Raw genomic sequence first — 12092 nt, forward strand, 5'->3', positions numbered from 1 at the left:
ACACAGCCAGAATTCCTTTCCAAGGCCAAAGTTGCTGTTCATCTGCACTGTCTTTTACAGAATCAACATAATGTTTAGTATCGGGGGCAGCCATGTTAGTCTGAATCCACAAAAACAACAAGGAGTCCGGTGACACCGTAAAGACTAACAGATTTATTTAGGCATAAGCTTTCGTGGGTAAAAAAACACTTCTTCAGATGCACAGAGTGAAAATTACAGATGCAGGCATTATATAATGACACATAAACTAACATAATGTTTAGTTCTAGCTTGTGCAAACAGTATACTTCCCATGGGATCCTTCGGGGTGAACAGTGGTATATTAACGCAGGGTGCTATATTAGAGAATCACAACAGTTATTATGAGAGTAAACGTCTCATTAGCCTCAAAATTCAGAAGGATGTCCACAACTTTAAACTAGCTTTGACGGGGACAGGTGAGCAAAGCCCACAGGTAAGTGGAGAACATGGAGACCTGGGAGATGGGTCGGAAATAGGAGGGAGCGTGGGCTATAATGGCAGAGAGAAAGGAGGGTCAGGGCAAAACTGGGAGGCAAGCTCAAATCAGTATCTTAGATGCCTATATACAAATGCGAGAAGTATGGCTAACAAGCAGGAAGAACTGGAAGTGCTAATAAATAAATACATCTATGATATTGTTGGCATCACCGAAACTTGGTGGGATAATACACATGATTGGAATGTTGGTATGGATGGGTACAGCTTGCTCAGGAAGGATAGACAGGGGAAGGAAGGGGGAAAAGGGAGGAGGTGTTGCCTTGTATATTAAAAATGTACACACTTGGACTGAGGTGGAGACGGACATAGGAGACGGAAGTGTTGAGAGTCTCTGGGTTAGGCTAAAAGGGGTAAAAAACATGGGTGATGTCATCCTAGGGGTCTACTACCGGCCATCTAACCAGGTGGAAGAGGTGGATGTGGCTTTTTTTAAACAACTAACAAAATCATCCAAAGCCCAAGATCTTCAACTATCCAGATATATGTTGGGAAATTAACACAGCGGGGCACAGACTATCTAATAAGTTCTTGGACTGCATTGCAGTCAACTTTTTATTTTGGAAGGTTGAAAAAGCTACCGGGGGAAGCTGTTCTAGATTTGATTTTAACAAATCGGGAGGAACTTGTTGAGAATTTGAAAGTGGAAGGTAGCTTGGGTGAAAGTGATCATGAAATCATAGAGTTCACAATTCAAAGGAAGGGTAGAAGGGACTACAGCAAAATAGAGACAATGGATTTCAGGAAGGCGGATTTTGGTAAGCTCAGAGAGCTGATAGGTAAGGTCCCATGGGAATCAAGACTGAGGGGAAAAATGACCGAGGAGAGTTGGCAGTTTTTCAAAGGGACACTATTAAGGGCCCAAAAGCAAACTATTCCGCTGGGTAGGAAAGATAGAAAATGTAGCAAAAGACCATCTTGGCTTAACCACGAGATCTTGCATGATCTAAAAAATAAAAAGGAGTCATATAAAAAATGGAAGCTAGGACAAAGTACAAAGGATGAATATAGGCAAACAACACAGGAATGTAGGGGCAAGATTAGAAAGGCAAAGGCACAAAATGAACTCAAACTAGCTATGGGAATAAAGGGAAACAAGAAGACTTTTTATCAATATATTAGAAGCAAGAGGAAGACCAAAGACAGGGGAGGCCCTCTGCTCAGTGAGGAGGGAGAAACAGTAACAGGAAACTTGGAAATGGCAGAGATGCTTAATGACTTCTTTGTTTCGGTCTTCACCGAGAAGTCTGAAGGAATGCCTAACATAGTGAATGCTAATGGGAAGAGGGTAGATTTAGAAGATAAAATAAAAAAAGAACAAGTTAAAAATCTCTTAGAAAAGTTAGATGCCTGCAAGTCACCAGGGCCTGATGAAATTCATCCTAGAATACTCAAGGAGGTAACAGCGGAGGTATCTGAGCCTCTAGCTATTATCTTTGGAAAATCATGGGAGACAGGAGAGATTCCAGAAGACTGGAAAAGGGCAAACATAGTGCCCATCTACAAAAAGAGAAATAAAAACAACCCAGGAAACTACAGACCAGTTAGTTTAACTTCTGTGGAGTCATAGAATATCAGGGTTGGAAGGGAACTCAGGAGATCATCTAGTCCAACCCCCTGCTCAAAGGGGGACAACTCCCCAGACAGTTTTTTTTTTAAACTCTAGTTCCCTAAATGGCCCCCTCAAGGATTAAATTCACAACCGTGGGTTTAGCAGGCCAATGCTCAAACCACTGAGGTAGGTATCCCTGTGCCAGGGAAAATAATGGAGCAAGTAATTAAGGAAATCATCTGCAAACACTTGGAAGGTGGTAAGATGATAGGGAATAGCCAGCATGGATTTATAAAGAACAAATCATTTCAAAGCAATCTGATAGCTTTCTTTGATAGGATGACGAGTCTTGTGAATGAGGGAGAAGCGGTGGATGTGGTATACCTAGATTTTAGTAAGGCATTTGATACAGTCTCGCATGATATTCTTATCGATAAACTAGGCAAATATAACTTAGATGGGGCTACTATAAGGTGGGGGTATAACTGGCTGGATAACCGTACTCAGAGGGTAGTTATTAATGATTCCCAATCCTGCTGGAAAGGTATAACGAGTGGGGTTCCGCAGGGGTCTGTTTTGGGATCGGCTCTGTTCAATATCTTCATCAACGACTTAGATATTGGCATAGAAAGTACGCTTATTAAGTTTGCAGATGATACCAAACTGGGAGGGATTGCAACTGCTTTGGAGGATAGGGTCAAAATTCAAAATGATCTGGACAAGTTGGAGTAATGGTCTGAGGTAAACAGGATGAAGTTTAATAAAGACAAATGCAAAGTACTTCACTTAGGAAGGAACAATCAGTTTCATACATACAGAATGGGAAGAGACTGTCTAGGAAGGAGTATGGCAGAAAGGGATCTAGGGGCTATAGTGGACCACAAGCTAAATATGAGTCAACAATGTGAGGCTGTTGCAAAAAAAGCAAACATGATTCTGGGATGCATTAATAGGTGTGTTGTGAGCAAGACACGAGAAGTCATTCTTCCGCTCTACTCTGTGCTGGTTAGGCCCCAATTGGAGTATTGTGTCCAGTTCTGGGCACCGCATTTCAAGAAAGATGTGGAGAAATTGGAGAGGGGCCAGAGAAGAGCAACAAGAATGATTAAAGGCCTAGAGAACATGACCTATGAAGGAAGGCTGAAAGAATTGGGTTTGTTTAGTTTGGAAAAGAGAAGACTGAGAGGGGACATGATAGCAGTCTTCAGGTATCTAAAAGGGTGTCATAAGGAGGTGGGAGAAAACTTGTTCATCTTAGCCTCTAAGGATAGAACAAGAAGTAATGGGCTTAAACTGCAGCAAGGGAAGTTTAGGTTGGACATTAGGAAAAAGTTCCTAACTGTCAGGGTGGTTAAACACTGGAATAAATTGCCTAGGGAGGTTGTGGAATCTCCATCTCTGTAGATATTTAAAAGTAGGTTAGATAAATGTCTATCAGGGATGATCTAGACAGTATTTGGTTCTGCCATGAGGGCAGGGGACTGGACTCGATGACCTCTCGAGGTCCCTTCCAGTCCTAGAGTCTATGAATCTATGAAAAACTGCTTATTAACTCGTGTGCACGGTTGCAGCAATTAGCTAAGCAGTTGCAGTGACTGCTTGTGCAAACGATCATTGTGATCTGTAACTGGCTGACTGTGTGTCAAGCGACCATGGCTGTGGTTGGAACTGTGGGTGCTACTGAGCACACACATTCCATTCCTGGAAACAGACACCAATGCATTTTTCGTCACTGAGATGCCCACGTTTTTCATATGTATATTACAAATGGCTTTGTGAGTCATGATCAGATTCTGTCTCAAGCACTGCTGGTTTGGTGGCTGTGCAGTGAGGTGGGCCAGAATAGGTAACTTCTTGGTCAGAACCTACCTCATAAACTCAAATACCTCATGGAACCAAATGCTGTAGGTGACAGAGCCGCCTTGCTGAATCCCAAGGAAGAGGAGAGGTACCACAAAGATTTTATCCTCAAGGAAGGGGGATCCCACATTTCAGTGCTGCAGCTCTGTACATCTACCTCCATCCGAGCCTTGCAATGTCTCTGTCTCCTTGGGGTTCTCCATCTCATGTGTTACGTCCTTCTGGCTGAGGGGGACTCAATGGAATCCCCTTCAAAGCCCCTAGTCAAGCAGAGAGCCTCCCCATGTAAATGGAGGTTCCCCCCTACCTGGAGCAATTCCAGCCATCTTGGGAGCCGCAGACCAGCACAGAGAATTGAGCCTGGGTCTCATTCCACATGGCAATGCAGGGCACCGGGCACCAGAGCACTGGCTTGGCCTCCCAAGAGTGAGGTGTGAATGTTCTGAGGTCTGTGCAGTAGAAGAGAAACTCCTGTGATCTGTTTACATTGGTTCTTGTCTAGGAGTCAATATGGGGTTTTTGGACCGTCTCTGCCAAAGACTGATTCAGACTATTGGTGAGTAGGAATTCTGCCCAGAAGCGTCCCCCACGATACAGATTTACCCCAGTTCCTCTCTGATTCCTATTGCCCTTACATAGAATCAGTCCCACGACGCCTCACCCCACCACTGCCCTTCTGAATTACAGGATGGACACCTTTCCGAACGGACAGGACAAATCTGGACTCCAGCCAGCCAGGCCCCACTGACTCTTCTGTCCCAGGTAGGAGTCAACAGCCTTTCGCTGTGACAAATCACCAAATGTCTATTTCTGTCCCATCAGGAAGTTCCATCCCAGTGCACACGGGATCATTCAGTGCCTCAGTTTTCCTAGCTTCATAATGGGGCTAACAAGACTGACAATCTTCACTGGGGTCTGGAAGGTGTGGGTAATGTTTGTAAAGGGACTGGAAGAGGAAATGCCCGATCTCAATGTTAAGTAACATGACACTGTCTGGGCAGTGATTGGTGGAAATCCCTCGCCAGGGGTTCCATAAGGTACAGACAGTTCCCACACAGTTGTATGTCCCTGTCGCCCCCAGGGCATTCTATTAGTGACCATGATTGCAGGAAATTAACCAAGCATCTGCCTGTATCCACAGACACAGAGGAGCAGAAGGCGGCCCAAAAACAAGACCCGGCGCCACAAACCCTGGCTGCAGGAGCGGGCAGCCACTGCAGCACTTTCTGTGCTGAACCTCCTGATCCAGGTAGGCCCATGCCCAGTATTGAGTGCCAGGAATAAAGCCGGGGAAAGTAGCCACAGTGACATCCAAACCCCAGTGCTGAGAGGGCAAGAAGAGACTCCACCCAGGCTCTGTGCCCTGCTCTGCACATGCCCATAAGCCACTGCCCTCTGCTCCACCTTACACGCCAGCCTCCGTGCCATCCCACGCTGGGCTAAAGCCCTGCTGCCACAGGGCAGCACTGGAATCATCACTGGGCAGCCTGGGTGCCAGTAAAGGGGGAACTGACCCACCAGGCAGCTCCCTCGACCAGCTCAGCTCCCCAGTGGCTCTTCATAAAAATATAAGAATGGCCATGCTGGGTCAGACCAATGGTCCATCTAGCCTGGTACCCTGTCTTCTGACAGTGGCCAATGCCAGGTGCTTCAGAGGAATGAACAGAACAGAGCAATTATCAAGGGATCCATCATCCCCTGTCATCCAGTTCCAACTTCTGGCCATCAGAGGTTTAGGGACACCCAGAGCATGGGATTGCATCCCTGACCATCTTGGCTAATAGCCATTAATGGACCTATCCTCCTTGAATTTATCTAGTTCTTTTTAAACCCAATTATACTTTTGGCCTTCACAACATCCCCTGGCAATGAGTTCCACAGGTTGATTGTGCATTGTGTGAAGAAATACTTCTCTTTGTTTGTTTTAAATCCACTGCCTATTAATTTCATTGGCTGACCCCTGGTTCATGTGTTCTGTCAAGGGGTAAATAACACTTCCCTAGTCATTTTATATTATCGGTCTTATTATCTATCCCTTTCCTAATGATTCCCAACATTCTGTTAGCTCTTTTGACTGCTGCTGCACATTGAGTGGATGTTTACGGAGAGCTATCCACAATGACTCCAAGATCTCGTTCTTGAGTGGAAACAGCTAATTTAGACCCCGTCATTTTGTATGTGGGATTATGTTTTCCAATGTGCATTACTTTGCACTCATCGATACTGAATTTCATCTGCCATTTTGTTGCCCAGTCATCCAGTTTAGTGAGATCTCTTTGTAACTCTTTCCAGTTTACCTGGGACTTAACAATGGTGAGTAATTTTGTATCATCCACCTATTTTGCCACCTCATTATTTTACCCCTGAACAGCAAAGGCCCCAGTACAGATCTTTGGGGACCCCACTATTTATCTCCTTGTGAAAACCGAAAATGTATTCTTACCCTGTCTTTTAACCAGCTACAGTCCATGAGAGGACCTTCCCTCTAATCCCATGGCTGCTTACTTTGCTTAAGAGCAACCTTAGTTTCCTTCTGTTCATTTTAGGCACCAAGCAAAAGGCCTATTTGTCACCCAGGGGACAGCTCGCCCCAATCAGCGAGGAGGAGGAAACGCCAAGGAAGACCAGCGTGAGTGAGGAGAGAGCGGGAAATCCACAGCACACTGGGGAAGTGCCCATGGCACAGATGGTACAAGGTTCCCTCCATCACCAACTCAGCCTGGACTCCCGCCCCCTACTGCCTTTCCCACGACACACTGACCCTCTAAGGCTCTGACTCCCTTTCCTCATCTCTTGCTCCCAGATTCACTGCCATTCTCTGGCCCTAGAGAACATGCTCTGACCCCCCTTTACCAGGGCAGGTGTTGCAGACGGGAGGAGAGAGGCGACTCCATTCCCAGCACCTGGCTCTGGTTTCTTTCTTCTTTGCTGGCTGGTCAGCAATGGGCTGCATTAGGGAACCAGGGAGAGAAATAATCCTGAGCTTCACCTCTCCCCAGAGTGTCCCGCGCACTCACCTCTCCCTGGGCCCGGGGCAGGGTTAGCTGTTAGCCCAGCTATACCTGTGGAGAGCAAGGCTCCGGGAGGGGAAGTGGCTGGCCCAAGGCCAGAAAGCAGGAGTGTACATCCCTGGTACACTCTGGAAGTGACCATTGTAGGAGGTGAGCAGGCAGAGACAATGGGCCAGATCCTTGGCCCCGGTAAGGCCGCATGAAGGGACATTAAGCTCTCCCTTCCAAGCTCCTGCGTGGTTTCCTCAGCCCAGCGCGGGGGCAGGGAGGAGCCCTTAGATGCTGTCTCCCTATCCCTGACCTGTCTGCGTGGGTCTCTAGACTGTCAGCCCTTCAGGACAGACATTGTCTCTGTCTGCGTTGTGCTGCACCCAGTGCAACAGGGCCTGGAAGCTGCTCTCCACCAGGCCATAACTTTATTCCTTCCAAGTCTGGGTAGTGGTAACCCAGCTGCTGATGGAGACTCTACACATTGGGGCTTGTCTGCCTGACACGTCATCGCCATGCCCTGCGTCTCTTCTCTTGCACAGGGCCTTGCTTGCGTGAGGGACATGGATGAGGCTGCCCTGAGGAAGGACATTGGCACCCTCTTCCCAGCACTCCACTCCATGGTAAGAGATGCTGGGATCACTCAGGCAAAATCCCGGGGCCTGTTGGCTTAAACTGGGTAGGCTGTGGGAAGAGCTGTCCCTGCCTCATCCTGTTCCCATTGGGGGATGGATCCTAGAGAACTCTCCTTTGGTTTCTTTTCCTCCCACTCACCCCACCCCCTTTGACCGGGAACATCAGCATCCTGCACCTTGTTCCAACGCTCCACATCTTCGGTTCCTGACCCGTCAAACTCTGCTTCTACATGAGCCATGGCCCCCGAAGCCTCAGCGTCACTCATAGACTGATCCAGCTTGCTGGCCTGTTCTTTAGATGGGAATTAGAATCTGCCTCTCCACCCTCACCCCTTCACTCTGCCATCCGAGGGCTTGGCCTGAGAGACACCTGATCTAGTTTGCCTTTGCTGCTGTTGCTTTCTTCCCCTAGGTGTGTCATCTCCCCAGAGAGGCCCTGGAGGAGCGGAGAGAGGCCCTGGACTCTCTGATCCATCTGGGTAAGAAACCCATTCACCTTTCCCAGAGAAGGAGATTTCCCAGAGCCTGCGGAATTTCAGAGCCCAGGCATAGAACTATATTCCCTTCCCCTTTATGATTCACTCACCCCAGTCTGATTCACTCCTCTTCCTGCAGCTCACTTGTTCCTGGTGGAACTGCTCGTGTTCCTGTTCAGGAGGCTGAACAAGGACGAGGAAGAGGAGACCTGTGCCAGTCTCTTCATTCTGGACCGGATAGTCCAATCCAACAGTAAGTGAGCCCACAGCGAGGCCTTGTCTTTTGATGTCTTATGGCCTCTTGTGCAGTTAGCAGCGCTTAGCACTGGGCCTCATTGGGGTCATTTATACCTGTCTGCAGTAGATAATCCAAGTCCTGCAGCCAGGGCCGTAGCAACAAAGAACGTGGCCCCCTCCGAACGGTGGCCCCCTCCGAACATATGTCCGGGCGGAGCCCCTTACAATGCAGAAACTGGAATGTGGTATTTATTTTGCCACTTTTAGGGGCCCCCTTCCTTGCGGGGCCCCCTCCGGTCGGAGGGTACGGAGAGCGCTCGCTACGCCTCTGCCTGCAGCCCCTCAGCCGATGCTGCGGCAATGAGAGAGGACAGTCACTGCTGGAACTGCAAGCGTGGGCAGATGCAGCTGGTTACCCATGGGGGTAACCTGCCAGGAGGGTCATGTAGGGACATTGAGGTTGCTCTAAGGTTCCTGAGATCTCAGGTCCCTGCACACCCCAGTTTAACATCAACCCTGCCGAGCCGTGTGTCTGTGTCTCTTACAGTTTCCGAAATGACGCACAATACCGAGAAGCTGTTCATAGCCCTGGGGCCACTCCTGCAGAGCACAAGCATATGGGTGAGTCTGGAACCATGGCCAACACGGCCAAAGCTAGTGAATGTCTGCCTGCCAGTGCAGAGCCTGCCGGGACCCTGTGCATCGAAACAAATGACCCATCAGTGCTCCATAGTGTAGGGCAGAAGGTGGGGGAGAGAATCCCTGCAGGGCTCCGGCTGCATTGTCATCTCTGGGCTGCCTGCAGTACGTCACCAAACCCCCCGCTGAGAAAGGATCCCAGCCTGGACTGGGAGGGGACAAGGTCCCTCCACACTGTGTGCAAATCATTTCTGTTTCTCTCTGGGTCTGGCAGGTCAGAGAAGCCCTTGCTTATTTTATAAGGACAATGGGGGCGCATGGGCTCTTGGAGAAATCTGCCTCAAGACCCTTAATTGACTTCTTGGTGCGTCAGTGCACCCTGACCCTCGACAGCACGGTAAGAATCCACAGAGACTTGGTGACGGGAGTCCGTGAACAGGGCAGAACATGGGGTCAAGGGATAGGGAAGGGGGGCAGCTGCAGATGGGGATGGGCAGGCGATGGGCAGCAAATAGGACTTGGGAAGTAGATGGAACTGGGGACGGCACCCTCCGTCTACTGATGGAAAATGATGACAAATAGAAGACAGTGTTTTTTCCTCCCAGCCCATTCTCTCTGATCCCTCTCCCAGTTGCCATGCGTGCTCTGTCCCTTGCGCAGGGAGGGCAGGACCCCTGGCTTCCTCCTTCTCTCGCCTCACTGTGATCATCCACCTTAGGAGACTAAGCCATGATGGATCTGGTTTTCACCAGGCAGAGGGGTGGAGCCTAGAACTGGCTCCACACAGACCCTGGGCTGGTTATGGCACAGTCACAGCCAGGGTTGCGCCTTTTCTCTTCAAGCCCCATTTTCACCCCCTGCCATGCCCACTAGAGTTACCGTGCCACGAAGCTCTCCACCGAATCTAAATCTCCCTGGTGTCTCCCTTACTTCTCACCATCAGGAGGAAGCAGACGGGAGGCGCACTATGGAGCTCGAGGTCCGCCAGCTCTGCTCCAGCACCCTGCAGTCCCTGGCTGACTCCCCCAGAATGGCCAATGTAAGTGACCCTGCCCCTCTCCATTGGACACAGGCCTCTCTGGGTCTGAGCTTTTCGATGAGACAGGCCCCAGCCAGACTTATTTATCTGAGCCTCCCCGCTCCAGAACATCATGGGGTTGGTTAAAATGGACCCCGGATCTAGGGTGACCAGACAGCAAGTGTGAAAAATCGGGACAGGTGGTGTGTGTGTGTGTGGGGGGGTAATAGAAACCTATATAAGAAAAAGACCCAAAAATCGGGACTGTCCCTATAAAATCGGGACATCTGGTCACCCTACCCGGATCCGAGCCAGACCTGGGTCTTTGGAACAGGGAACACTCACCGGCTGAGTGCCCCTGCACGCCAGCGTTTGGTGTCACAGGGGCTCTTCCGCTCGAGTATCCCCTGTGGTCAGTCAGGCTGGTTCTGCAGCTTCCATAGCTCAGTCCCTCTTCATTGGTCCTTCTGTTAACTTTTCCCTGGCTGTTACAGGCTGGGGTCTATACAGCCCATCACATTCTTGTTTTGCAAAAGCCAACCCTAGCCCAGGAGTTCCTGCCTCTCACCCACACTACCCTGGTGCCTACAGGAGAGTCCACTGAGCTGGGAGACACTACATCCAAATCTCATCTCTGCTGACCATTGCTTAGGTTTCCACACACTGCACAGACCTGATTACTGACCCAGGCGTCAGAACGCAAGCCTAAGCAGTCAAGTATTAGCCAGCCCCCTTCCCACACTGAACAAATTAACAGCGAGGTTGCGCACAGTCACTTCAGGCAGAGCTGAGACTAGAAGCCACATTTCTAATAAGGCAGACCCAAGTATTGTGCACTCAGCTACACTGTCTTTCAGACTGAGCATGCCCAATATATGTGCTTTAGTTACTACAGGTGGGGATAGACCCCCGGGGATTCCTGATCTCCACTCTTCTATACAGTCTAGCAAAGAGTTGTGTAACCCTCTGGCACAGTGTGTGTGAAGTCCCCCTCTTGTCCACACAGCAGACAGCAATTGCGTCTGTGCTTCAAGTGGCGCAGGTCTGTGTGGGGATGTGAAGGTCAGAGCTCAAACCTCCCTGAGCGCCTGTCATGGTTTCACTTGATAGTATTGGGTTTCCTAGTCTCCTCTTTATTTATCAAGCTGGTGTATTGCGTTCCTGCCGTGAGAACACAGCCTTTCCCAGTGGGACTGGAGTTAGGAAATACTGTGCTGTCAATGACGATGCTACACTCTACAAAAGGCGGGGGGTCAGTCATGTGTCACTTGATTTGGTGCTGGAGGCAGACACTGATAGGTGTGAAGGGGGAGGGAGTGGGGATCGCTGCATGGTTCAGGCTGGGTAGAGAGGTCTGGCTGGCGGTGGCGAGGCCAGGGGTCCTGTCTAGTGTAGGAAAGAGAGAGCTGGTGCAGGAAGAGGATATTTCCCTACTGAGATGGCTTTTCTCTGCTCTGCAGGTTTTATGGCCTGGGCTGCTCCTTCAACTGAGTCCAGCAGCCCATGGGCCAGCCCTGCCTCTCCTCCTGCAGACCTCGGTCGGGGTGGTAAAGAGGATGCAGGAGGAAGGCAGGCTGCCCTTGGCCAGGAGGTGCGGCAAGGCGAACAGAGGTGAGTCCCAGTATTTTATCCACCCGCTCTTAGTCCTTCTGTAGCGAGAGGCGTCTGCCCCCAGGTGGGGTGGGGATCAGCTCTTGGCTCTGGTTCCGGCTCACTGCAAGGACACAGCCAGCCGTCAAGGGCGCAGGCAGAGCTCAGAGACGAATGCAAAAGATCCCTCCAGAGCCTGATGGGATGCCTCCCCTTTCTGTTCACAGGGTGTCGGTCAAGCCCCAAGTCCACTCTACCCCAGGAGCTGCTGGCTCGGCTGCTGGTGAGTAACCCGCAGCCAGGAGGTTCCTTATGCTCAGTGGGAAGGAGCTACTCCTGGAGCTGGCATGCAGTGTGTGGTGGCTCTTCTCCCCACAGCCCCCAGAGGAGCTGGCTCGTCACATTCCTCGCGTTCATTGCACATCGACCCAGCGCCTCTCGGCATTTAACAGAACCAGCGAGCTCTCTGAGCCAGCCACCTTCCTGGCTCCCCTGCTCCTGGGGCTGGACCGGGTCCCCCAGCACCAGTTAGTGCAGCCCTCGGACGGCTCCAATAGAAGCCAGCTGGAA

General features: G+C 50.1%; 2 long non-coding RNA genes across 2 annotated transcripts; both read left to right on the plus strand.

Moving 5' to 3' along the window:
- Positions 1 to 6038: 6038 nt before the first annotated feature.
- On the plus strand, positions 6039 to 8937 carry LOC135973850 (uncharacterized). Its single transcript, XR_010590885.1, has 4 exons — positions 6039 to 6557; positions 7470 to 7550; positions 7975 to 8291; positions 8823 to 8937. It is a non-coding gene; the product is annotated as an uncharacterized LOC135973850 (long non-coding RNA).
- Positions 8938 to 9742: 805 nt separating this feature from the next.
- LOC135973800 (uncharacterized) lies at positions 9743 to 11808 on the plus strand. The gene is made up of 3 exons (XR_010590822.1): positions 9743 to 9953; positions 11393 to 11543; positions 11750 to 11808. It is a non-coding gene; the product is annotated as an uncharacterized LOC135973800 (long non-coding RNA).
- Positions 11809 to 12092: the final 284 nt, after the last annotated feature.

The sequence above is a fragment of the Chrysemys picta genome, chromosome 10 (genome assembly GCF_011386835.1).
Source record: "Chrysemys picta bellii isolate R12L10 chromosome 10, ASM1138683v2, whole genome shotgun sequence".
NCBI lineage: Eukaryota > Metazoa > Chordata > Testudines > Emydidae > Chrysemys > Chrysemys picta.